The sequence below is a fragment of the Ictalurus punctatus genome, unplaced genomic scaffold, assembly GCF_001660625.3.
Source record: "Ictalurus punctatus breed USDA103 unplaced genomic scaffold, Coco_2.0 Super-Scaffold_100056, whole genome shotgun sequence".
NCBI lineage: Eukaryota > Metazoa > Chordata > Actinopteri > Siluriformes > Ictaluridae > Ictalurus > Ictalurus punctatus.
This window is the reverse complement of record NW_026521088.1, coordinates 1,592,874-1,617,518: the sequence shown is the minus strand read 5'-3', so window position 1 is coordinate 1,617,518 and position 24,645 is coordinate 1,592,874. Positions and strand designations below refer to the sequence as shown.

The 24,645-nt window shown below is 40.8% G+C and overlaps 1 long non-coding RNA gene across 8 annotated transcripts; it reads right to left on the bottom strand.

The window, feature by feature from the left end:
• Positions 1-1,106: 1,106 nt before the first annotated feature.
• LOC128630410 (uncharacterized) lies at positions 1,107-24,365 on the bottom strand. Of its 8 annotated transcripts, none has more exons than XR_008394665.1 (15): positions 24,283-24,360; positions 24,055-24,189; positions 23,120-23,173; positions 19,930-20,008; positions 19,739-19,839; positions 19,460-19,630; positions 18,916-19,270; positions 18,473-18,632; positions 13,333-13,428; positions 8,059-8,427; positions 7,876-7,968; positions 6,703-7,226; positions 6,400-6,574; positions 5,510-5,640; positions 1,107-1,136 (listed from the first exon to the last, which is right to left on the bottom strand). It is a non-coding gene; the product is annotated as an uncharacterized LOC128630410 (long non-coding RNA). The 8 variants fall into 8 exon arrangements; XR_008394667.1 differs by lacking the exon at positions 1,107-1,136 and having other exon boundaries at positions 4,209-5,640; positions 6,703-6,754; positions 6,898-7,226; XR_008394664.1 differs by lacking the exon at positions 1,107-1,136 and adding an exon at positions 4,211-5,222.
• Positions 24,366-24,645: the final 280 nt, after the last annotated feature.

Genomic DNA, 24,645 nt, shown 5'->3' with positions numbered 1-24,645 from the left:
CTGCGAGGTGAATCCCTTCTACAAGCCCATCGAGACCGACGTGCTCAACCCGCAGTCAGTGAGCATGGACGAGCTGTATGGTGAAGACGACCCTCTCACACTGGAGTGGAGTGCCATCAAACGTCCCTCGGCAGTGACACCGCCAACACGCACAAGTGGGTGGTGAGTGACGTACCTGTGGACGTGCCTGTGGATTGAGAAAATTACCGCCGTGTTGGACAACAATAAGACACTCTGTCTGGCTAACGGTGAAAGGATCAAGCTCACACCTTCTACACACATGTTATTCGAGGTGTTACCCATCAGACACAGATAGCACCGGTCCTAAAAACCATCACAAACAAGCACAAGCATGTAATTTCCAAGAAGATTTTTTTCACATTAAACATGTTCCTGATGGAAAGGTCACACACGAACGTATCTTTAAGACTTCACTCTTTCACACGCCTATAATGAGCGATAAACGCATTCGAAGCATGTTATAAAGCCTCCTTAATGCATTACGCATAGTATTTAAATAAATATTATTATAATAACATGCACTACACTACATTATGCATTATGAATTCTTAACGTATTGTTAACACGTCTTTACTGTGAGCGGGATGATGACCAGACGCAGGCAGGCTCCCGGGTACTCATATCCGTAGATGTACTGATACAGAGCCATTCTGGCCACACACTTATCCAGATCCACGTCCCAGTATTAGCACAGCTGCTTCTGCCACTCAAAGTTACTGCTCGAGTCCACCTACGTGAACACATACACAAAGACGTGATGTATATACCATCTCATTGTATACGAATTGGGCATTCTCGCTGACGATATAGCGTGGATAGTTTATAATGAGTGTGTTCATACTGTATAAACCTGGGAACTGATTTGCATATGCACTGCTGTCAGAGCTGCAGTTATTTTTAAAAGATTTATTAACAGCTTCTGACCAATCAGATCTGACCACACCCATGATTCCCTTTGCTCTGAAGAGAAGGTGTGTAGCCATCTGTACCCTTTCATTGACGAGCTCAGTGACGATGTCTCTGGCGTGGACATCCACAGTAATGAGAGCTGTGATGATGCTCTGATGTATTTTGGGTAAGTTACCCTGAACCAGAGTGGCCAACACATTCAGCCTCTGTATAAACACACACACATACACAGAGTAATACCCGTACATTACCACATATTACACCATACACCATTATGTCATGTAATCAGAGAAGGAAATCTGAATTACAGTTCCCAGCAGCCACTGCATCACAGTCACATGACCACCTGCACCTGGATCACATTCCTACTAAGCACTTGTGTATTTAGCCACAGTTTTCACTGCACTCTTTCTCACGTTTGTCTTTCTTTACCTTTGTACCTGGTGCTGTGTTTTTCTCTTTGGTTTATGTTTAGTCTTTGCCACAGTATTTTGCCCCAATGTCAGTGTCTTTTGTATTTTGTTTAGTTCTTTATTAAACTTGAAAAATCTGCACTTGCATCCATCTCAACCTCCATATCGTGACACAAAAATATTAATATAATATATTATATATAAAAAGTGTGTGGGGGTATATATTAATAGAGATAAAGGCATTTCTTTTCAGGGGGGAGGGGAGTAATCAATAGGAAGAAGGATCTGAGAGGGAACATGGACAAAATTAATGGAACTTTTTCCTGGTTCGGCCCTAAATTTGGGCCAGATTCAATTTCATCTGTACAAGTTGGACAATAGGGGAACATAGATCCAGTACCCTTAAACCCAATTAGAACTTCTATTCCAACCATTAAAACCATTTTTTATCTTGAAATCTAGGGCTTACCCAAACAATAAACACTAATCACCTAATTTTTAACCAATAAAAACTCCCTTTTCCAATGTTGAAACTTAGGGGCCAACCCTAACCCTGAACTTACCATCAGAAACAAATAATATGTTCTCTAAACTGATCCTCCAACCCCCAATAGTTAACCTCACCTAAAACGTCTTATATTTAGACAGATATATTTTTTAAAGTCTTTAATTTATTTATTCATTTTCATATGGTTTATTTACATGTGATTCATTTACATGTGATTCATTTTCATGAGATTCATGAAAATTAAATTTTTTTTTAAGTGGCAGAATTCATTTTTAACACAATATATAGATTTTAAAAAATGATATAATTTATTTTCCATTTTTTTATACAACTGATATTTTCTCATAGAATGTTAAATACATATAGAGAAATATATACAGAATGAAGGACAAGGTTTTGTGCCTGTGCCACCTCCCACACCAATGAGTGTTGGGTTGAGTCATCCCCTAACCTAACCCTGCCTGAGTCTTTTTATTAAAGGTGTTTAATTTAGTTTGATGTGGTTTAGTTTGTTAGAATGTGAATTTATCCGTTATATGTAGGCTAGCTAACTGCGTAGTTAACTAACGTTAGTCAGCTGACAAGAAATATATCAGACTTTTTCCTCATCCCCTGCCTGTCCAAACCCTGCCTCCTCTACATCAGATACCGACGATGTTGAGACCAACTCGACCAGTGAAAGTTCTCAAATGACATTTGAGTCATCCCAGCCCGTTTCAATCGGTGTGCAATCTTTTACAGATGATGACAGCCAAGCGCAGCGAGTTGAGTCTTCTCCCGTCTCTGCGGCTCTCATCCCGACAAGACAGTTTAAATCAGCTTGGCTACAAGAGTTCGCCTGGTTACGTTATGACAAAGGGAAAATGTGTGTGCACCATTAATCCAGAGTCTGTGATTAGATTATCCACATCATGTTCAAATAAATATTTCTGTAGGAAACGCTTTAGAGCAGGGAAGCCTTACTGTGGTCCTGTAAGATTACAGTCCAGTACAGTTTGGGAATTTTCCTGAATCACACCCGATTTAAGTCCTCGGGTCATTAGGTAGGAGTGTTAGATGAGAAATCATCACACTGTGCATGATCACAGGAATTCAGGACCAGAGCCAGGCTCCCCTGATTTATAAATTAATTGTTGATGACCTTAAAGTAATTCCCAGTGAAGATTTATCATCTTTTTACAAGCATCCTTTTCACATGTAAGAAAAATAGAAATTGCAGTGATTTGTACATTTGTGCTCTGCATTTCTTTCAGAGACGTGGGACTGAATTGTTGTGTATATAGGCAGTTTTTTTGTGCTCTGAAATTGACCGGACTTTTGAGAAGATAGCTGCTCATGGTTTAATTCACTTTTAAAAAGGGACTGACAATATGAAGTGAGCGTACGTGTATAAAAAGGTGGTTGCGTTGAAGAAACCTTGTTGACCAATCTTTGCTAACTTGCTCTGTCTGTGTGTGTGTTTACTGGTACAACAGTGGTAGCAGATTTTCAGAGCTGAGCTTACAGTAACGAAGACGCTGAAGTGTACTTGTTTGGAAGATGTGGAAACTCAAGTCTTACATGTTAGCACAAACATGTCTTTTTCCTTTATTAGGGAATTTGTACTTTTGGACATTTTTGAAAGATATCATGCTTGTGAAATGTGCTTTTTGTGTTATTCATGTTCAACTGGTTGTACTGGGCTTAGATTTGTGTCTGTTTGAATCATTTACGCTCTATGGCACCTTTTTACGGTCCTGCTGTATGGGCTGTGTTCCAATTGATCTGTGTTTGATCATTTCCTCCCTTCGCTCAAACATTGTGTTTGAGAAGGCCTTCATAGTTGAACGGTTGTTTTCCTCAGCTCTGGATTTAGCTGTAGGGCCCAGAGGTTTTTGGAGTTTGAAGAGGAGGCGATAAAAGATTTGGAACACAGCCCTGTTTTCCTTTCCGAGGTTCCCCGGCTTTTTTCCGTCACCCGTCACCTCCTAACCGAGCTCAATTCTGCTGCAGTTTTTTAGCCACAAGCTGCTGGTGCTTGACTTCTGAGGCCTTATCCTGTTAAGCGGCCGCACTATGGCAAAAAGGAGAGTTCAGTATGCCGACTGTATGAGCTTCAGTTGAATGTGTATGTGGTCGAACTCTTGGTAGGACAGTCCAGTATATTACAGACGAACACAGACAAAAACATCCACAAGGCTTCTACTAAATATTGTTGAATGTCCGCTCGTATGCAACTCTCCAACAGTGTCACGTCCTATCGAGAGTTTCAGTCGATGTTTATAATCTAACCCAATGAGATTTTTTTACTCTGGTGTAATTTTCTTGACCACTTTAACGCAGCATCTCTGGTGTCACTTTCGTCAAAAATGTAGAACACCAGAGATGAGGCAATGACGACGTGATCTCGTTCCTTCGTGTGTTTTTGCCTCAGATTCTGGCGACTGTTCAGACTCGGTTTGTAGCGAAATTTCAAATCCACAAATGCCTTGAACAACGTACATTTTCAACAATCCGTTTAAATCGACTGGTCCATTTCCGCTGCACGGTGGATTTGAAGGATGCACTGTGATCAGTGTGGCGACGTCTGGGAATCGAGTTTCTGAAAAGGCCACGAGTTGGAGGTTACATTTAGTTTCTAAGGACATCTGGGCTCTTGGTGTCTTTTGGATAGGAACTGCTAAACTTTTTCTATAAGGGTGAAAACAGATGCATGCTTAGATTCTTTATCTGTAGACAGTTTATCTTGCTTACTACATTGACATATGAAGTTTGGACCGGTTCTGTAGAAAGAGATTAACATTAAGGGGGAAAAAAACAATGTAAAAATAAAATACTGAAAGTGAATTTGTCCTGGATTGTTTTATTTATTATTTTCCATTGGGATGTCAAAAGCTTCTTCAACTTGGCCACAAATCTAACAGTCAGGTACATTGTCAAGTATTGCCCCAAAATACCTCTATGGTAGATAGATGTGCTCACTGATCACTTGTACATGTGCTCATTCATACAATTATCCAATCAGCCAATCATATGGCAACACCACAGTGTACAATATCAAGCAGGATCAGATGAAGAGCTTCAGTCAATATTCACATCAAACACCAGAATGTAATCCAGTGATTTTATCCGTGGAATGGTTGTAGATTCTAAATGGTCTGGTTTGAGTATTCCAGAAACTGCGGCTCTCCTAGGATTTCCACACACACACACACACACTTGTGTGAAAAACATCCGGTAAGTGGCAGTTCTCGGGGTGGAAACACCTTGTTGACGAAAGGAGAATGGCCAGACTGGGTCAAGTTAATAGGACGGCCATGGTAACATCAAATAAGCTCTCTTTACATACATGGTGAGCAGAAAAGCATCTCAGGATGCACAGCATGCCAATCCTTGAGAACAGTAGAAAACCTCATTGATCCAAGATCCATTTTTAAGTATTAAGGATTTATAAAATGTGACACTAGGTTACTTCTCTATAGTTAAAAAAATTGCAAACAGGAATGTGTGTGTGTGTGTGTGTGTGTGTGTGTGTGTGTGTGTGTGTGCCCGCTTCATACTCATCCACTCCCTACTTGTGCCTGAGTGTATTCATTGAGTAAAGACAGTGTGTGCTCTTAAATGTATGTGTGTGTGTGTGTGCGCGTGTGTATTTAGACGGCAGTGTGAAGTGGTGTACCACTATGTGAGGAGGGAGAAGTATGCTCTGAGGATGAGGAGATGGAGCAGGATGACGTGGCCTCTCTCTGGAGCTCCTCCACGTTCTTCACGCAAAAACAATAACTCTCTCAGATTCTGATGGAGCGGCATCTACATAATCAACAAAGCACACAAACATCAGTTTCGTTTTGGGACACAGATTTTCTAAATCATTCCATTCGCTTTCTATTTATTTATGTATCATTATTAAAAGATCAATCATCAAGCCGGTGTAACCTTAAACTTTATCGCTAGCTGCTACTGAAGTGTTTTGGAAATCGTTTCAGCCACGTCATGTTCACGTCACCGTCCACTTTATTAGGAACACCTGTACGTTCATGTAGTTTTCTAACCAGCCAATCATGAAATATACAGGAATATAGAGGAATCACAAGAAAACTCCATTTCAACACACTTAAAAAAAAAAAATCTCACAATGTTGGATTTGAGTTTGTAATGCAGTGAGCACAACCAAGGAGTGCATTTTAAAAAGAAAACTACAATGTTGTTGAAGACTGAAACCTGTACCTACAAACTAGAACTGAAAATGGAACCACTGAAGAGTCAACAGTGTCAGAGATCCTCGTGTGTCCAGTTCCACTGTGTACGGCACTTTTTATGCTTACCCGACCCATTACTCCAGCTTTTGTGTTTTTTTTAGCTTTGTGCTGATAGAAATGGTTTTGTTTTTTTAAAGCAAACTTGGTGTTAAAACCCAGAAACATCTAGAAATAAAAAGTGACATTCATCATGTGTCTGAAGTGACACTGTTCAGTTATACAAGTAACTGGGTATTTTGGTATATATTGGAAACACTATTTTTGAGCATTTCCCCAGAATTTCATAGAGTGTGGTTTGCAGTATAAGCACCTGTGGTCTCATGCGTGGGTTCCAACGCACATAATAACCCACCCAGAGCTCCAGATGTGTGAGACTGGCCAGTGGATACAGCACCTGGTTTTTACAGTCCACATAGAACGGGTTAGTGAAGTCCTCCGGCTGACTGTTAACGTAGGACCACAGTGACTGTTTTACCCTGTACTTCCTAAAAACAAAAGAGAGAGAGAGACAGAGAGAGAGAAGTCATAAGACACTTAGACAATTCCTTTCCATTCAGAAAAATCAGACAGGCTGGAAAGCCTCCGCCCATTAGTGGAGAAATGTGGAGCGTACCTTTTCCATTCTCTCCTGCTCACTGCTGTAGAGGAATGTACCAAACAGGCAGCTGTAGGGGCGATCCAGGATGGGGATGAGAAAAAGCTCTTTGAACTCAGTGTATAGTAAGATGCTTAAATGCGGATCTGCACAATAGTGCCTGAACAGATAATCAGTCTTTTGTTCAGTACGGAAATTATATTTAATTCTTACAATTAGAGTCCTCTTCAAAAGTATTGGAACATCAAGGCCAATTCACTTGCTTTTGCTGTATACTGAAGACATTTGGGTTTGAGATAAAAGACGAATATGAGACGATAGATCAGAATTTCAGCTTTCATTTCCTCATATTTACATCTAGACGTGTTACACAGCTTAAAATATGGCAGCTTTTTTGAAGCCATCCTATTCATTAACTGTTCAAAAATACTGGAACGAGTGACTGATGTTTTTTTCTCGCTGCCCTGGTGTACCTCGTTAAATGGACTTTAAAGAATGAATAGCTCTGAATGCCTTCTCTTGGTTTGAGCCCTGGGTTTCACCTGTGGAGACAGCATTTGTTGTTAAAAAGAATAAACCGACATGAAGACCAGAGACCTGTCTATGGGAGAAAAGCAAGCCATTTTGAAGCTGCGAAAAGAGGAAAAACCGGTCTGAACCATTGCACAAACATGGGGCATAGCCAAAGAACAATTTGGAATGTCCTGGAAAAGAGAGTTAGTTCTCATTATGATCTCTTACTTTATAACATTAAAATAAAACAATAGTTCCCTCACAAGCCTCTCTTTTTTCCCCCTAACTCTTGAAATGAATAAGACTTGCAATGTTACTGAGAAACTGGAAAGTGCAATGTCCTCTCTGCCGTGACACTGGAGACTACTTCCATAAAACTTCCATAAATAGATAAATTATAAATCTTAACTAGATCACAATGATCATACGTCTTTTTCTTTAAGTGACATGTTTATAATATGTTTACGATTAAGCTTAGAATATGTATTGCGTACGCCATACTAGACCCTGTCAATGAGCTGTTACTATAGGAACGAGAACGAGCACATCACTATAAAGCTGTAATTTCCCTTGCAGCTGGAATCAGAATCTTGCTGTTCCAGAAATGTCTCCAACGCCTTCTGACCAATCAGATTGGAGAATTCAACAGTGTTGTGGTGTAAAGCATCAGTAGCTGACCTGTCTCATCATCTGCCACACACAGTCGATGAACTGCACAAAGAGAGGGGATCGTTCCGAGTTGGCGTGATTCTCATCTCCAAGGCCGACACGCTGAGAAACACACAGAGAGAGAAAGATGGGGTTAAATATACATGCGTTCACGCACCCACACACAGCCACGCCCTCACTGCTCATACGCACCGAGGTCAGCTTGTGTCCGAAGCTGATCCACTCCTTCTCGATCAGTACCTGGAACTTGTGTCCGAAGCTGAATCTAACTGATATCTGATATTAAATTATTGTGAATTATCTATATTTTACACTTTATTACCCCATATCTATCTAATTATATATATATATATATATATATATATATATATATATATATATATATATATATATATATATATATAGTAAATCGTGCACATCGGAGCAACTTCATCCCGACCATTGCCTGCCTTCAGGGGTGCTAAGGAGCTCCTCGACCATGCCCATGCCCAATGTAAGTTACATTTTCACTGGTGCTGGCGCGTCTACCGAGTTTTGGGAGTTTTCAGCCATGTTTAGGCCCTTAAAAACGACAAGAATGCATGAAATAAACAATAAAAACCAGAAAATCAATAGGGCCCTGCACCTCCGGTGCATGCGCCCTCCGGTGGTCACCGGAAGCGCTGCACCTTCGGTGCTCTGCCCCAATAATAAACAGCAGATCCAATAGGGCTTTGCAGCAGCGGTGCTCGGGCCCTAAAAAGCAGAATAAAGCACCAACAGAAGACACAGAAGCACAAAAGCAGGTAAGGATAATTACAGAAATGGTTACATTACAGAGATCCCCACAATGTGATCCATGACCACAGTAACATGACAAGAAGCTTCACCTCAGACCAGTCACCAATTGTTGTAGGAAGGTGAAAGTGGCTGCCTTAAAATATTTTTACCTCAAAGTGATTTGTAGCGCGTGTTGGCTCGAATTTAGCCTATTACCAAAAAACATTTAAAATTCAACTTAGAAGCCAATACTCACATCTACCTCTGAGACCAGTTGGAGATAGAAAAATACACCAGCCGTGAGTGAGAAGAAGCAAGGGTCCAGCTTTATTGTTCCATTCCACCACACGAGATCCACACCGATGAGAATTCTCAAAAGTGATCCCCCCTACCCTGAGCTTAAGCTCCAGTATTTATACTGTATTTACACACTAGATAACCCATAGGTTTCCAGAAAAGGCCTATTCACTACCCATAGAATTGAAACCCGGGGTTTTACTTTACACATAAAATCAGAACTCAGGCATTTCCAACAACCCAGGAAACAAAAACCCAGTGTTTCTATTTACCTAGGTTTTCAAAAACCAGGGTTCTCTTTTACCTAGGTCTTCAAAAACCAGGGTTCTCCCTTACCTAGGTCTTCAGAAACCATGATTCCCATTTCCCTAGGTAATAAAAATGACGTAAGCAAGACGACTAAACAACCGGGAGGGACCTTGGTCTTATCGTTATCTCGAGGGGGGGGCAGCCACCCTTATAACTGGCTTTCTTCATGGTTCTCTAAAAATTAAGGCTTTCCTTGCGAGACGAGAATCTTCACCATCTGAATCATGAGAAAGTTATATTTTCCTTTTTTTTCCCGTACTTCTCATTTATAATTTATTTTCATATTTGCACTATATTTCTTATTTTATATATATTTATACTACTTGAAAAGCGGTTTACTGTACTTCCAACTTCTTAATATCATTACAGTTCTACTGTCCTGCATATCCTACTATTCTGTTTTTTATAGAGTTTCTCTATTACTATAAGATATTATTAAAGTTATTCATGTGTGTGTATGTTGTGTCTTGACTGTACGAGTGTGTGTGTGGGTGTGTGTTTTAGCACTCCTCAGCTCGTACACTTCTTTTTGACTTTTTCCTATTACTGCTCTTAAATTGCTCGTAATTCCAATCCGCCTAATCCCGCTTCTATGTGTCTAGGTGCCGGTGCCCGTCGTCAGTCCCCTCTCTCTCCGTTACTGGACCTGGATCAGGGTTTGGACCTGGATCTGGATACTCATTACCAGCTTGTGCATCTCACTGCTGATATCATGATGCTACTTAACTATCTTCGCCGCACCCCCCCTAAGAATGGAGATCCGGGGTTCCCCCTCTTCTTCGGTACAGAATCTGCCCACGAACGTGCGTGTTGACGCTTCTACCCAGTCAGACCCAGAACCCCCCTCCAGCTTCCAATCCGAGGATGATGATGTTGTCTTCTCCGATCCGGGCCCCGACCATCCGTCCCTCTTCTCACCCACCAGTCCGCCCGACTCTCAGTGGTCCGCTCACTTCACCCACCCTGATTTCCCCATGTCCCCAGGACGCACCCCATTTTCCTCCCCCTCTTACTCTCCTCCAGACTACGCACCCACCCGTCCTGTGAATTACCAATAAAATTACATTTTTACTCATACTCAATCTCCCTCGTGTTTATTTCATGTCATTTTTATCCACAACACGCGCGCGCACACACACACACACACACACACACACACACACACACACACGGTGGAAAGGGTGTAGCAAAAATCATGCAACTATTGTGGGAAAAAGAGGGGGGAAAAAACCCTGATACTTTGTACCTGATGCATCATCTTTTATAATTGTGATTAATGGTCCGTTAGAGAAGAAAAAATTCAGTTCCATTCTTTGATTACTTATTTGGCATACAGTGAATATTCACACTTTAAGGCCATGTGGAACAATTTCCAAAATGCATTTAAATGGGGTAAATTGTGTACATTGAACCGAGAGTACTAGACATGTTTGCTAAAAGCAACACAAAGGCTTTATTCACACTGCAGGAATTTTATATTGTGTGTTTAGATTTTTTCTTTTAGACAGACTGTTCAACTGCAAATTTGTTCTGGTGAATGACAGGCATTCAAAATCTTTCTGCAGAACTCTGTTGAATATTCTGTACATCAGAGATTCATCTGAACTTCAACAAAACATTTCACATTTATAGAGTTCTGTCTACGGTCATCAAGTAATCACATTTATAAGTTTATTTATTACCTCTCCCCTCTGTTGGCTCAAATATAGCCTATTACCCAAAAACACTTAAAATTCAACATAGAAGCCAACACTCACATCTACCTCTGAGCCCAGTTGGAGATAGAAAAAAAGACACCAGCCGTGAGTGAGAAGAAGCAAGGGTCCAGATTTATTGTTCCGTTCCACCACACCGAGATCCACACCGATGAGAATTCTCAGAAGTGATGAGCTTAAGCTCCTGCATATCCTCCATACTGTCCTGCATATCCTACTATTCTGTTTTTTTATAGAGAGTTTCTCTATTACAATAAGATTATTAAAGTTATTCATGTGTGTGTATGAGAGCGAGAGAGTGTGTGTGTATGTTGTGTCTACTTGCCCGCCCTTGACTGTACGAGCGTGTGTGTGTGTGTGTATTAGCACTCCTCAGCTCAGCTCGTATACCTCTTTTTGACTTTTTTGACTACTACTGCTCTTAAAGATCTTTAAAGTGTAATTCCAATTTGTCAATGTCCGCCTAATCCCGCTTCTATGTGTCTAGGTGCCCATCTTTTCTTCTTCTCCCCTTTGCTGGATGCTAGGTCTCCCTTATGTTTATTTTATGACATTTTTTATCCACAACACCTCCCTGATGGATATTTACACCCCCCGTTGCCTCAGCAGAGGAAAAACCATCATTGAGGACAGCTCTCACCCTGGCTCTGATCTGTTGCCCTCAGGGAGACGTTACAGGTGCATCAGAACAAGACTAATAGATTCAAGAATAGTTTTTTCCCCAAAAGCTATAATCATTCTAAACACACACATGTACTGATTTCACAGTATAGGTATATAGTGTCTCAGAACTGTGCATTTTATAGTACCCCCCACTTAACCATAGTTAAGAGCCAAATCTCCACCATTCTGAAAACATAAAGTACGTATTCATGTGTAAACAAACATGTGTTTTAAAATAAATGAACATTAGAACAGATTTACTTGTCTCTGACTGAACAAAGCAGGCCATATTAAACTGGGTTAAATATACAAATCCACACAGTTCACCAGTCCAATAGAATCTGTACAACACGTTAGCAATACTTCTGCTCTGTTTAGACCCAGAAAATATAAAATACTTACTTTAGTATGAAATTTCTGTCAAGTGTCTACCATGGGGTCGGGATTTACGGTCTGTGAACACGTGCTGATTACACGTGCAGGAAAAGCAACCCACACGTGCAAACCCTGACCGAGTGAGAACGACTCAAACGATTCAAGAAGAGGATTCTGAATCGGTTCATTTAAAGAATCATTACCAAAGCCGCTTATCTTACTTCGATGGTTTGATAACAACAGCCTGTCTTACAGAGTGCTGCAGGAATGGAGTCGTGAAACCCAGAAACGAGTCAGCGTATTAGCACTTCCGTCAATGGGGTTTTGGGTTAAATGCCGGAAATAAGGTCTGTGGTGAACACAAGCTCAAGATGTTTTCACGTTTATCTCGACACACAGCCTAGTGAGAGACCTTTTATTATTTTAAGGTACATTTCCTGAAGAAAATGTGAGTGGTGCTTGCCGTGGCAAAATTCAGATCGGGTGCCAATACTTTTGAGAACTGCCCGTGAAGGGCGCCAATAGTTTGAGAGCCGGACGCATAGGGCGCCAACAGATTTGAGAGCTGGCCGCCAAAAGATTTGAGAGGCGGCCGCGCAGGGCGCCAATACTTTTGAGAGGAGGAGATCTAAAAATAGTAGTGCTACACAAGCTTGGTTGCAGTCGTGTTGATTAAGGAAAGCTACAAGGTTACAGATGTGAGGTTCTGACCTTTACGGTACAGTGAGGATGAGCAGAACATCTACACAGCATGGAACTGTGAATGGACTCAGTGTCTGTGGACTCGTGTACACACAGTTTGGGGAGATTATGCTACAGGAACAGTCAAAATACACCATGGCCTTGAATGTTTTGGCCCCGTCGTAAACACTGAACAATCACAACTACCTCTGTTGAGAGCGAGAAATGACCTCACAGAGTGGTGCGTGTTGACGTCCATTTATATAGTTACTGTTTCTGATAGAAAATCGATCTCCCTCGCGCGCTCTCAATACTGCACTGTAACAGTGTGGGACAGAGACCCAAACAGCAAGGTGAAAATGATCTCTCTGCAAAACATGCGTAAAAGTCGTTTAAACAGATTACACAGGGTCTCTTTCTCCTGCAAGGGGTATGTCAACTTCAGACCAGAACTATATACCCACCCAGCTACCAACACGCACACCATCGCGCGCGCGCATGCGCACACACACTAATTCAGCCACTTAAAAACAGGAAGGACTTTTATAAACAATTAAAAATAGACTATAATATGAACATTTTAACAAATTAATAAATAGCGCAAAAAACACAGCAGTTAAAACACTGTAAATACTCTCCTTTATCAAAAGTCTGCTCTTGCGCCCACACTCTCGCTCTGATGCCAGCTGGAGCCGCCTCTTCATGGTCCCCTCGACCTCCATCTCTGCAGCTTTAGCCGTGAGGAGGTTTCTATGAACTGCAGCTTTGGAATAAAGCAACACATATCGTAAGGTCATTATGAATCTTAAGCATTAATTACACTTATACCACAGTCAGTGTGAATACTGGATTCTGATTGGCTGGAAGGTGTGCATTATACAGTGAGGGAAAAAAGTATTTGTTCCCCTGCTGATTTTGTACGTTTGCCCACTGACAAAGAAATGATCAGTCTATAATTTTAATGGTAGTTGTATTTGAACAGTGAGAGACAGAATAACAAAAAAAATCCAGAAAAACGCATGTCAAAAATTAAAAAATAAAAGACACCTGGGAGCCAGAAATCTTTCTGATTGAGAGGGGGTCAAATACTTTTACCTCATTAAAATGCAAATTAATTTATAACATTTTGACGTGCGTTTTTCTGGATTTTTTTGTTGTTATTCTGTCTCTCACTGTTCAAATAAATCTACCATTAAAGTTATAGACGGATCATTTCTTGTCAGTGGGCAAACGTACAGAATCAGCAGGGGATCAAATACTTTTTTCCCCTCACTGTAACTGTTTATTGCACAGGTAATTCCAGCCAGTTTGATCACCGTGATCATTCCTAAATCTTATCACACTACTTTATCTCTGTGTCTGATTTACTTCAGACAAAATTCCAGATCTAACCACCTAACTTATGGAAATTAAAGTTTATTTTAATCTACTTTTTTCTTTCCAGTTTCATTTTTATTGAACATTTCTCCTGAACACGTCTACATGTCAACTGAACATCACCTTTTCTTCTCTCCTCCCCTCCCTTTCCCAAGGAAAACAAATTGAGCAACACACAGCAGTAAACATTCAAAGGTTTTTCTTCTTTTTTCACTAACAAAGGAAAACAAAATTAAAAATGCAGAAAACCCGCCCCCCGCCTCATCATGGATACCCAATAACTGTCGCTGGTTATAAAGATATTGTAAAATCCAACAACAGGCACAAATATTTAAGTGGGAAGTGTCTAACTCCATAAAGTATACAATAAAGGGATGCCCTTTATAAAAAAACTTGTCCGTACAACCATTCATCCTATATGTTATTTTCTCGAGTTTCAGAAAAAACATCACGCCCTTTAGCCGCTGGGAGATAGATGGGTATTTAGCAGACTTCCACTGCAACAGTAGGGAACGTCTTGCTATAAGGGATGTGAAAGCAAAAACATCCTTTTGTATCAAGCTCAATGGAACTGAGGCATCAGGAATCCCAAATACAGCAATCAATGGACAAGGATTTAAATCTACCCTGAGAATAGTGGACATGATGGTAAAAAAACAGTCCAAAAACCATGGAGATCAGGGCAGAAGAAAAACCTATGGCCAAGATGACAGGGAGCGCCATGGCATTTATCACACTTGTCCTCTACGTCCGGATACATCACAGAAAGTCTCGACTTGGACAGATGGACTCTGTGTAAAACTTTGAACTGGATGAGTCCAAGACGAGCACAGGAAGTGGTAGACTGTACCCTCCCTATAGCACGTTCCCAACACCCCTCACTTATCTGTACTCCTAACTCCGTTTCCCACGCATTCCTAACTTTGTTACACGACTCACTACCTAACGCCAGAATGAAATCATAAATCCTAGAAATCATTCCTCTCTGATGTGGATTGTTTGAAAACAAGCTTTCCCAAGCCTGTTCAGGAGGCGCAGAGGGGAAATCAGGAAAACATCTAGAAACGAAATTCCGAATTTGAAAATACCAAAAAAAATGAGTCACAGGGAGGTCATAAGAGTATGCCAGATTGGCAAAGCTATCGAACACACCTTCGTGATACAGATTTCTAACTTGTTCAATACCTTGTCATCCCACACTGAGAATGTGGAGTCCAAACACGATGGAGGAAATAGGTGGTTGTTGACTAAAGGACACAAAGAGGATGCACCTACAAATTTAAAGCGCCGTCTAAATTGATACTAAGTCCTAAGTCATAAGTGTTGAGGACAACTAGATTACCAGTATATAGGGAGAGTTTTGTAGGTAGAGAGGAATAAAGTAAAGCAGGTAAAGAGGATTCCCTACACGACAATAGTTCCAATTTAGACCAAGAAGATCCAGGAGATTTAACCCAGTAGCAGAGTTTATGGATGTGCGCAGCCCAGTAATAGAATTGAAAATTGGGTAATGCAAGTCCTCCACTAAGTCTACATTTCTGCAATAATTTACTAACCCTTGGTGGCTTCCCTCCCCAAATAAAAGTACTAATTATCTTATCCAATGAATCGAAGAATGATTTTGGCAGAGAAAGAGGCACTTGCTGGAACAAGAAAAGAAACTTCGGTAATATATTCATTTTGACGACATTGATCCTGACAATTAGAGAAAGGGTAAGTTACCCAAATCTGAATGTTAGATTTAACCTTTGAGATAAGGGGAGTGAAGTTAGCTGATGAAAGATTAGATAGAGAACGTGTCACGTTGATACCTAGGTATTTAAACCCTTACTGACTAAATCGAAACGGTAAATCTGACTGTTGGAGAGAAAATGCTGCAGTATTGACAGGAAAACAGTCGCTTTTATCCAAATTTAATTTATAACCAGAGACAACACCGAAGGATTCCAGAACAGCCAAGACAGCTGGCATAGAGGCAACAGGATCGGTTACATACAATAACAAATCATCAGCATATAGCGACAATTTGTATTCTACACCGTATAGAACTATTCCTTTAAACAAGGGAGAAGATCTTAATGCGATAGACAGAGGTTCGATAGCGACAGCAAAAAGCAGAGGGGATAAAGGACAACCTTGACGAGATCGTTTGTCTGAACCCTGGCATTAGGGGTTGAGTAAAGGAGGCTAATCCAAGAAATAAACTCATCCCCAAATCCGAACTTCCTCAAGACTGCAAACAAATACTCCCACTCAACCCTATCAAATGCTTTTTTCAGCATCTAATGAAATCACAATCTCAGGAAGCACTGCCGAATGCTTTGAATAAATTATATTAAAGAGCGTACGGGTATTGAAAAACATCTGACGTCCCTTTATAAAACCCATCTGCTCTTCACATATAATATAAGGGATAATGTCCTCTAAACGAGATGCCATTACTTTCACCAACACCTTTACATCTGCATTAAGCAGAGACAGCGGCCTATAAGAACCACAGGAGGTTGGATCCTTACCCTCCTTAAGAAGCAGAGCTATCGTGGCTTGTGTCAGAGTCAGAGGCAAAGACACATTCCAAGGATTCGTTGAACACAGATAAAAGCAATGGAGCTGATTTTCCAATAAACATTTTTAAAAATTCAACTGGAAACCCGTCCGGGCCAGGAGCTTTGTTAGATTGCATAGTTTTAACTGAATTCAAATTTCTTGAAGAGAGTGGGGAGTCCAGTTGCATGGCAGTATTCGAATCACTAACAGGGTTACAAAGGTCTTGAAGAAATGCATTCACTTTAGTATCGTCTGCAGGAAATTCAGATTTATAAGGTGAAGAGTAAAACCATTTAAAAGTAGCATTCATTTCCATGGGCTCTGTAGTGACGATATTATGAGTGTTTTTAACACTAGGTACGAGACGGGAAGCGGCCTGTCGCCGTAGCTGACGTGCCAGTAAACGACTCGGCTCGTCGCCATGTTCATAATATGAACCAGGAGTACGTAACAACAAGCGTTCCGCCTCTTTAGTCGAAATAAGATTGAATTCTGCCTGTAAGTCGATTCGCTGTTTAAGAAGTTCTGGAGAGGGGTTCAACGCACATCTTTGATCGAGACTACTGATCGCAGATGTAAGTTCATTAACCCTAGCAGTGCGCTTTTAATTACAGAGAGTGGAGTAAGAAATAATCTGCCCTCTGATATAGGATTTAAGTGTCTCCCATAACAATGAATAAGAGGTGGAGTCATTCTGACTGAAGAAAAGAAAGTCATCCATAGAAGTAGAAATGAACTCACAGAATTCACTGTCTGCTAAAAGAAGAAAATTAAATCTCCAAGGCGGTCGGCTACGTTTATAAATAGAAAGATGAATATCTAATTCATGATCGCATGGTCAGAAATTACAATACCCAAATAGTCAGAAGAAACTACACAAGAATCAAGAGTGCTGTCTATAAAAAATAATCAATCCTCGAATAGGATTTCAATAGGATAGCACCTGGGAGAAGAAAGAAAACTTTTTAAGAGCAGAGTTACGGGATCTCCAGGGATCAACGAGACCGTTCTGACCCATAAAATCGGAAAATGTTTTAGACATTGCAGATTGATTCAGAGTACGGGGATTAGACCGATCAAAGTTTTGGTGAATTACACAGTTTAAATCTCCACCGAAAATCTACAGGTGAGTATTTAAAAAGGGAGATTGCTCAACAATCTATTAGCAAATTCCACATCATCAAAGTTTGGAGCGTGTACATTTACCAACAACACCTGTCTTTGCATCAGAGTACCAGCAACTATAATATATCTACCGTTCACATCAGCAACAACGTTAGTGGAGGAAAACTGTGACCTTTTGTCAATTAAAATAGCGACCCCTCTTGCTTTCGAATTAAAGTTCGAGTGGAAGACTTGACTCACCCAGGGCAGAGTAACCTTTGATGATCTTTAATACTTTAAGACGTAGGTGCGTCTCCTGTAAAAATACTATATTGAAGTTTAAATGTTTCAAATGTATAAAATCCTTAAATGTCTTGACAGGATTACCCATACCTCTGACGTTCCAACTAATAAATCTTAAAGGCGTGCCTGTCCCAGCTATGCTGGGATCCATATGACTACTAACCATTTAAATAAAGTAAACCAGAGAAATATAAATAGCCAATTAGAGCCGAAGTGGGACCTCCCAAAGTTTATTTTAAACTTCTAATCAAAGTTTGCACTTCTAAACCAATGACAGCTTTAACGTTATTAATTGTGGAAAGACCATGGTATAGGCGGGTAATCCATGGCTAGGTGTGCATTAAACGATTTGAACGAGTGGTTCTTTTCCTCCACATCATGCATTAAAATCGTTTAATGCACATCTAGCCGTGGATTACCCCTTACATATCATCTGAGAGAGACAGCTAATTCTGTATGTAAACAGATATACTTACCAATCACGAAGTCTCCGAGTTGGAGAGCGGACAGTGAAGTCTTTCCATTGACTCCCCTCCAATTGAGATTCTTTGCCAGGGAGTTAGCAATCACCCTCTTCAATATGCGCCAGGTGCAGTCACGCACATACACCCCGTCAATAAGCGCCAACCAGTTTACCTGAAACCGATTTAAAAAATAATATACACTAGTATAAAAACAAATAATTAATAAGCATGTATTGCCTCGTCAACTGTGTCAGTGCTTCTCACTACTCCTGCAGTTACCCTGCCCTGTGTGTTTTCCATCTCTACTAAAGAGTAGGTCATAACTGTTCCCTCATATCAAAGTGGTGTTCAGTGTTGTGCTTTGAGTACGAGTGTGTCACCTTGAGAAAACAGAAATGCTCTCAGCAGCTGTGTAATTGTGCAAGTAGTTGTTAACAAAAAGGAAAAAAACTCACCAGATTTTGCTTGTAATCTGGGCTCTGTTGCATCCTTTGCTCCAGACTACGCAGTTGAGGAAGGTCTTGCAGGGGCAGTAAATCTTCATCAATATCCAAAGGCTGCACCTGGACCTCCTGTTAGTGCACACACACACACACACACACACACACACACACACACACACACACACACACACACACACAGGAGCCACTGCTTCTTTTTTATTTGTGCACTGAAAGTGAAAGAGGCGGAACAGACACCTCGGTGATATTGACGATAAAGACAGGGTTAGACGGAAGATTCTCCAACTCAATGGAGCTGCTCAGAACCCCGACAGGGCTCACTGACTGATTCTGAAAATCCACATTCACCCTGAGAGACACACACACACACACAGTGAGTGAGAGAGACACAGAGAGAGAGACCTGTAACAGAACAGCACTAAAGTACAGAACATCATCTAAACATCACACTGTCTAGGGGATGTGGTCACATGACTACTCTCACTTAAAATGTAACCATGACTCATCTGATGATGCTCGCTGCAGAGTGTGTGTGTACCGTGTATATCTGAGGTGTGAGATACACTACCCCCCTGCCCAAGTCTCCACCTCTCCAGCGGGTTAAACGTTGAGATGGAGAAGTCTCTTCTGCGTGAGAAGGAGAGACAGAGAGACCTCTGGGAGAACGCCAGAACCTCTCATTGACGAGCGATAGAACTCTACATAGGCCCTGATACACACAGACCCACAATACATGTTTATAGAAAATCACAATTAACACACACACACACACACACACACACACACACACACACACACACAGTGGTGTCACACACACCTGGAGCTGTCAAAGGAGATGGATTTGATTTAACCACAGTGTCTGAAGAGAGACTGGAGCTGTTTATAGTAGAGGAATGCAAATGGAGGGAGATTACACACCTGAGAGAGAGAGAGGGAGGGAGAGAGAGAAATATTATTAATAATAATAATAATAATAATCCCCTAGTTAAATGGAAGCTGACTGAATACCACTATGGTGGTCCTGGGGTCGTTTCCATAGAGTTCCCTGGAGGAAGCAGTTCGGATAAAATGTGCCTGCAATCGCCACCTGACAACGGAACATCACTGATACTTAATAATAATTATTATTTATTTTCTGCAGGAGTAAGTTACACTTCTTGGACTTTGTCGTCATGGTGACAATTTTAAACTCTGCATTTGCAATTTTACTTTGGATGCTTGTGCTTCTAAGGCTGCGAATTATGACTAATATTTATATTTACTGTACATCAGGGGTGCCCACACTTTTTTGACTTGCGAGCTACTTTTAACATGACCAGTCAAAGAGATCTACCTACACTAAAAATGCTAAACATATACATATATACATATATACACACACACATACATACAATATATGTTCATGTACCTTGCATAACTGCATGAACCCTTATGGCGCGATACAATTCAGTACATTTTTGGTCATTACCTTACTCTGATGACTTGCACTGAATAGAATCAGCCAGGGTTGCATAGTCCGGACAGTAGCTGCTGGTAGCCAGCCTCAAGCAGGCCTCCAAATGATGATCAGTCATTGTGGAACGGTATTTGGACATAATGATCTTCATGAGGGAAAAGGCTGACTCACATAAATAAGTAGAGCCAAATAATGCAGTCAAGGAGGTGGCACATTTCCTCATGTTTGGGTACTTTTCCCCTGTGAGTAAGTTCCAGAACTGTCCATGAGCCCTGGACTTCAGCTGAATGTCAGTCTGTAGTTTCAAAAATCTCATCCTCCACTTCAGACGAGTTCAGGTGAAACAGCGCTGCAATTTTCGATGCGAGTGAATCAACCTCAACATTGTCCCTAAACGGGTAGCACATGAATGTGGCGAATGCCTCCAATAAAGCTAAGTCTTGAAAGCGTCTGCCAAACTCTGACCGACAGCTGTCAATCTGCTCCGTGTAGCGTGCAATGTTAAACTGCGCACAAGCCTTCCGCTGCGTCTCCAGATCTGACGGGAGGTTTTGGAAGTTCCCAAAAACATGGTGCTGCAGCTTTGAAAACAGAAGTTGCATTTTCCGTTTAAAGGCATTAACTGCCTTTAATTTTTGTCTTTTCCTTGAAGCTCCAAATTAAGTTGGTCAGATCGGTTAAAAATGCTCGGTTAAAAAAAGTCCAGCAACCACTGATCATCATTGACCTGGGTGTATTCTGCATGTTTAACAGCAAAAAGAAACTTGCTTATCTCCGGACAGAGCTCTCGAAATCTCTGCAGGAATTTACCCCTACTAAGCCGTCTCACGTCAGTGTGTAGCAGGAGCTGATTGGTCGTAGTCTGCCTTCTCCAGATGCGCACGGAACAGCCGTCTTTGAAGTGAACTAGCACGTATAGAACAGGCGATCTTTGTTTCAACATCCATGATCTCTTTCACGTTTAGCATTCTTGTGCATAAGGCTTGTTGGTGTATTATGCAGTTGTTGGCTCAAATTTAGCCTATTACCCAAAAACATTTAAAACTCAACTTAAAAGCCAATAAATACTCACATCTACCTCTGAGACCAGTTGGAGATGGAAAAAATACACCAGCCGTGAGTGAGAAGAAGCAAGGGTCCAGCTTTATTGTTCCATTCCACCACACGAGATCCACACCGATGAGAATTCTCAGAAGTGATCCCCCTACCCTGAGCTTAAGCTCCAGTATTTATACTGTATTTACACACTAGATAACCCATATGTTTCCAGAAAAGGCCTATTTCACTTACACATAGAATCAGAACCCAGGCATTTCTAATAACCCAGAAAAAAAAACCCCAGCGTTTTGAATTACATAGAGAATCAGAAACCAGGATTCTCATTTACCTAGGTGGTCAGAAACCAGGATTCTCAATTACCTAGGTAAATAAAATGACGTAGACAAGACGACTAAACAACCGGGAGGGACCTTGGTCTTATCGTTATCTCGGGGGGGGCAGTTTGACCCAGCCACCCTTATAACTGGCTCCACATGGTTCTTTCTTAAAATTAAGGCCTTCCTTGCGAGCCAAGAACCCTCACCATTTGAGTCATGAGTAAGTTTACATTTTCCTGTATTTCTAGTTTATAATTTATTTTCATATTTGCACTATATTTCTTATTTTATATATATTTATACTACTTGAAAAGCGGTTTACTGTACTTCCAACTTCTTAATATCATTACAGTTCTACTGTCCTGCATATCCTACTATTCTGTCTTTTTATAGTTTCTCTATTACTATAAGATATTATTAAAGTTATTCATGTGTGTGTATGAGAGCGAGAGAGTGTGTGTGTATGTTGTGTCTACTTGCCCGCCCTTGACTGTACGAGCGTGTGTGTGTGTGTGTATTAGCACTCCTCAGCTCAGCTCGTATACCTCTTTTGGCTTTTTTGACTACTACTGCTCTTAAAGATCTTTAAAGTGTAATTCCATTCCGTCAATGTCCGCCTAATCCCGCTTCTATGTGTCTAGGTGCCCGTTTTTTTCTTCTTCTCCTTTTGCTGGATGCTAGGTCTCCCTTATGTTTATTTTATGACTTTTTTATCCACAACACAGTGGTAGTTAAAGAAGTCAGGGAAAGCATCGTCTTCCCTGCACTTGGCAATGAATCCATTTGCACTGCTCAACCATTGACTGATATCAATTTGCACACTGGAGCTGGGTTTTGTCAATGAATTCTTTAAAAGACTGAAAAATGTCCTCTCCCCACGATTTCGCTTGCTAGCCTTTAGCACTGGCGCGCTTGATCGCACACGTGTGGTGAGAGAAAAGACGAGATCTCAGACTGGCTGCCCTGTACGTCAACTAACTACGTCAACTAGCCATCTACCCGCACTTCCTTTGCGATCGACCAGTCGATCGTGATTGACATATTGGGCACCCCTGCTGTATATATTTTGACCTGAAGAAAAAAGCCTCTTTATACACATATGCTGTTAAACTACACCTGCTCTACTCGTGTGTGTGTGTGTGTGTGTGTGTGTGTGTTACCTGCACTATGAATTCTGTGCGTGCGTGCTGGTGTAGTCAGAGGGAAAAGTTTCGCTGATGTGCATGTTGAATTGTGACACTCAATTCTTTAGATCCTCAAACAACTCGGCCACCTCTAATACACACACACCAGAAATGATAGTTAGGGATCTGTGTCGAGAAGTGTGTGTATAGATGTGTGCGAGTGAGTGAGTGAGAGTCATAACCTCTTGTATCCGTTTGATCTGAATGCAGTTCTCTTTGCCCCACTCCAGTTCATCCTAAAACAAACACACACACACACACACACACATCAGTACCACTTTATTTATTTCTATAATCCAACACGTTATAATTCAACATAACTGTCACGATCTCCTGCCTCCATACGCCATGTACCGGTTTAATCTATTTCCTTATTTGGTCAGTGCTTTCTGTTCTTATTTCGATGTCCTCTCTCATACTGGTTCCTATTTCTTAAATTGTGCACTCTATCTGTACACTACACACTTGACCATCTAACACCTGGATATTTGAAGAGCACACACACACCACACACAACCTGCGTGAAGTTGGCCCCCCACCAACACAAAACATCGGCAGAATAGTTTGTGCCGTAAAATTTTCGTTTGTGCTGCTTCAGTTCTGGAGATATTAAAAGAATATTTATAGGTCATTCTGGGGTCACTCGAACCCCCCACATGCTCCAAATTCACCCCAAATGGTCTCAATAATAATAATAATAATAATAATATAATAATAATATAATAATAATAATTCAAAAGAAGAGAACTATAGCGCCTTAACCCACACTGCGCATGCGCGAAGCCGGATGACTCAGCCATTAAACTAGTAAAAGAGCTCTAATTAGCCAGTGAAGCTAAATGTCGTACTGCCACGTCCACCACTTATAAAAGTAAATCATGCAGTATTCTCAGACTGGGCAGTTATTGACAGAGTGAATTCATCGTTTTAAATAGAATCAAAAATAACATCGACCTATTTGCTAATCACATTTCGAATAGCTTGCTCATTAATTACACTGCGCATGCGTGGACTGGACTGCCTCCTCAAAAGCTAGCACCGCTAGTATATTTGTATAATATTAACATTAATACTGAACCAGAGTGAATAAAAACAGTTTTAAAATGTTATTTCTCACTTCTCCTCCTCTTGTTCTTCTTCTCCGTGCGGGTGTGAGTTATCTTTGGTCGGTTCCTCGGTGATTCGGTCATTAGTGAACCGAGCTCCGAGAGTGAATCAGTGCGCCGTCACCGCCTGCTTCATACTGATACACCTGAAACACAGGTTTAACACTGTTAACTACACACAACACACAATACAGCAAAAAACAGAACGGGTTCGGTTACACAGAACCGAATAAACTCACTTTAGTTTGGGTCCAAACGAGCCAGAACTAACACTAACACCGCTTTCTGCTCCTACCTTCGACTTCTCGCGCTCGTGGTGACGTCACCAACGTAACGGCCGTTGACGTAAATTTGAATCTTTGAGGAGAAAATAAAATAAAATAAACCCAAATATTATTTCATAAAAAGCTTCATTATTCTCTTCTTCTTAAACACGATAGAGGATAAGATATACAAATACATAAAAAAAAACCAGCTTTATCATTATTTTAAATCAAATCCACTTAAAAGTGCTCCTAATTACATTTTAATTAAAAATATACTCCATCTTACTCTTATTTAATTAAATTTTTTAAATTAATATTTAATTCATCGATGATTGT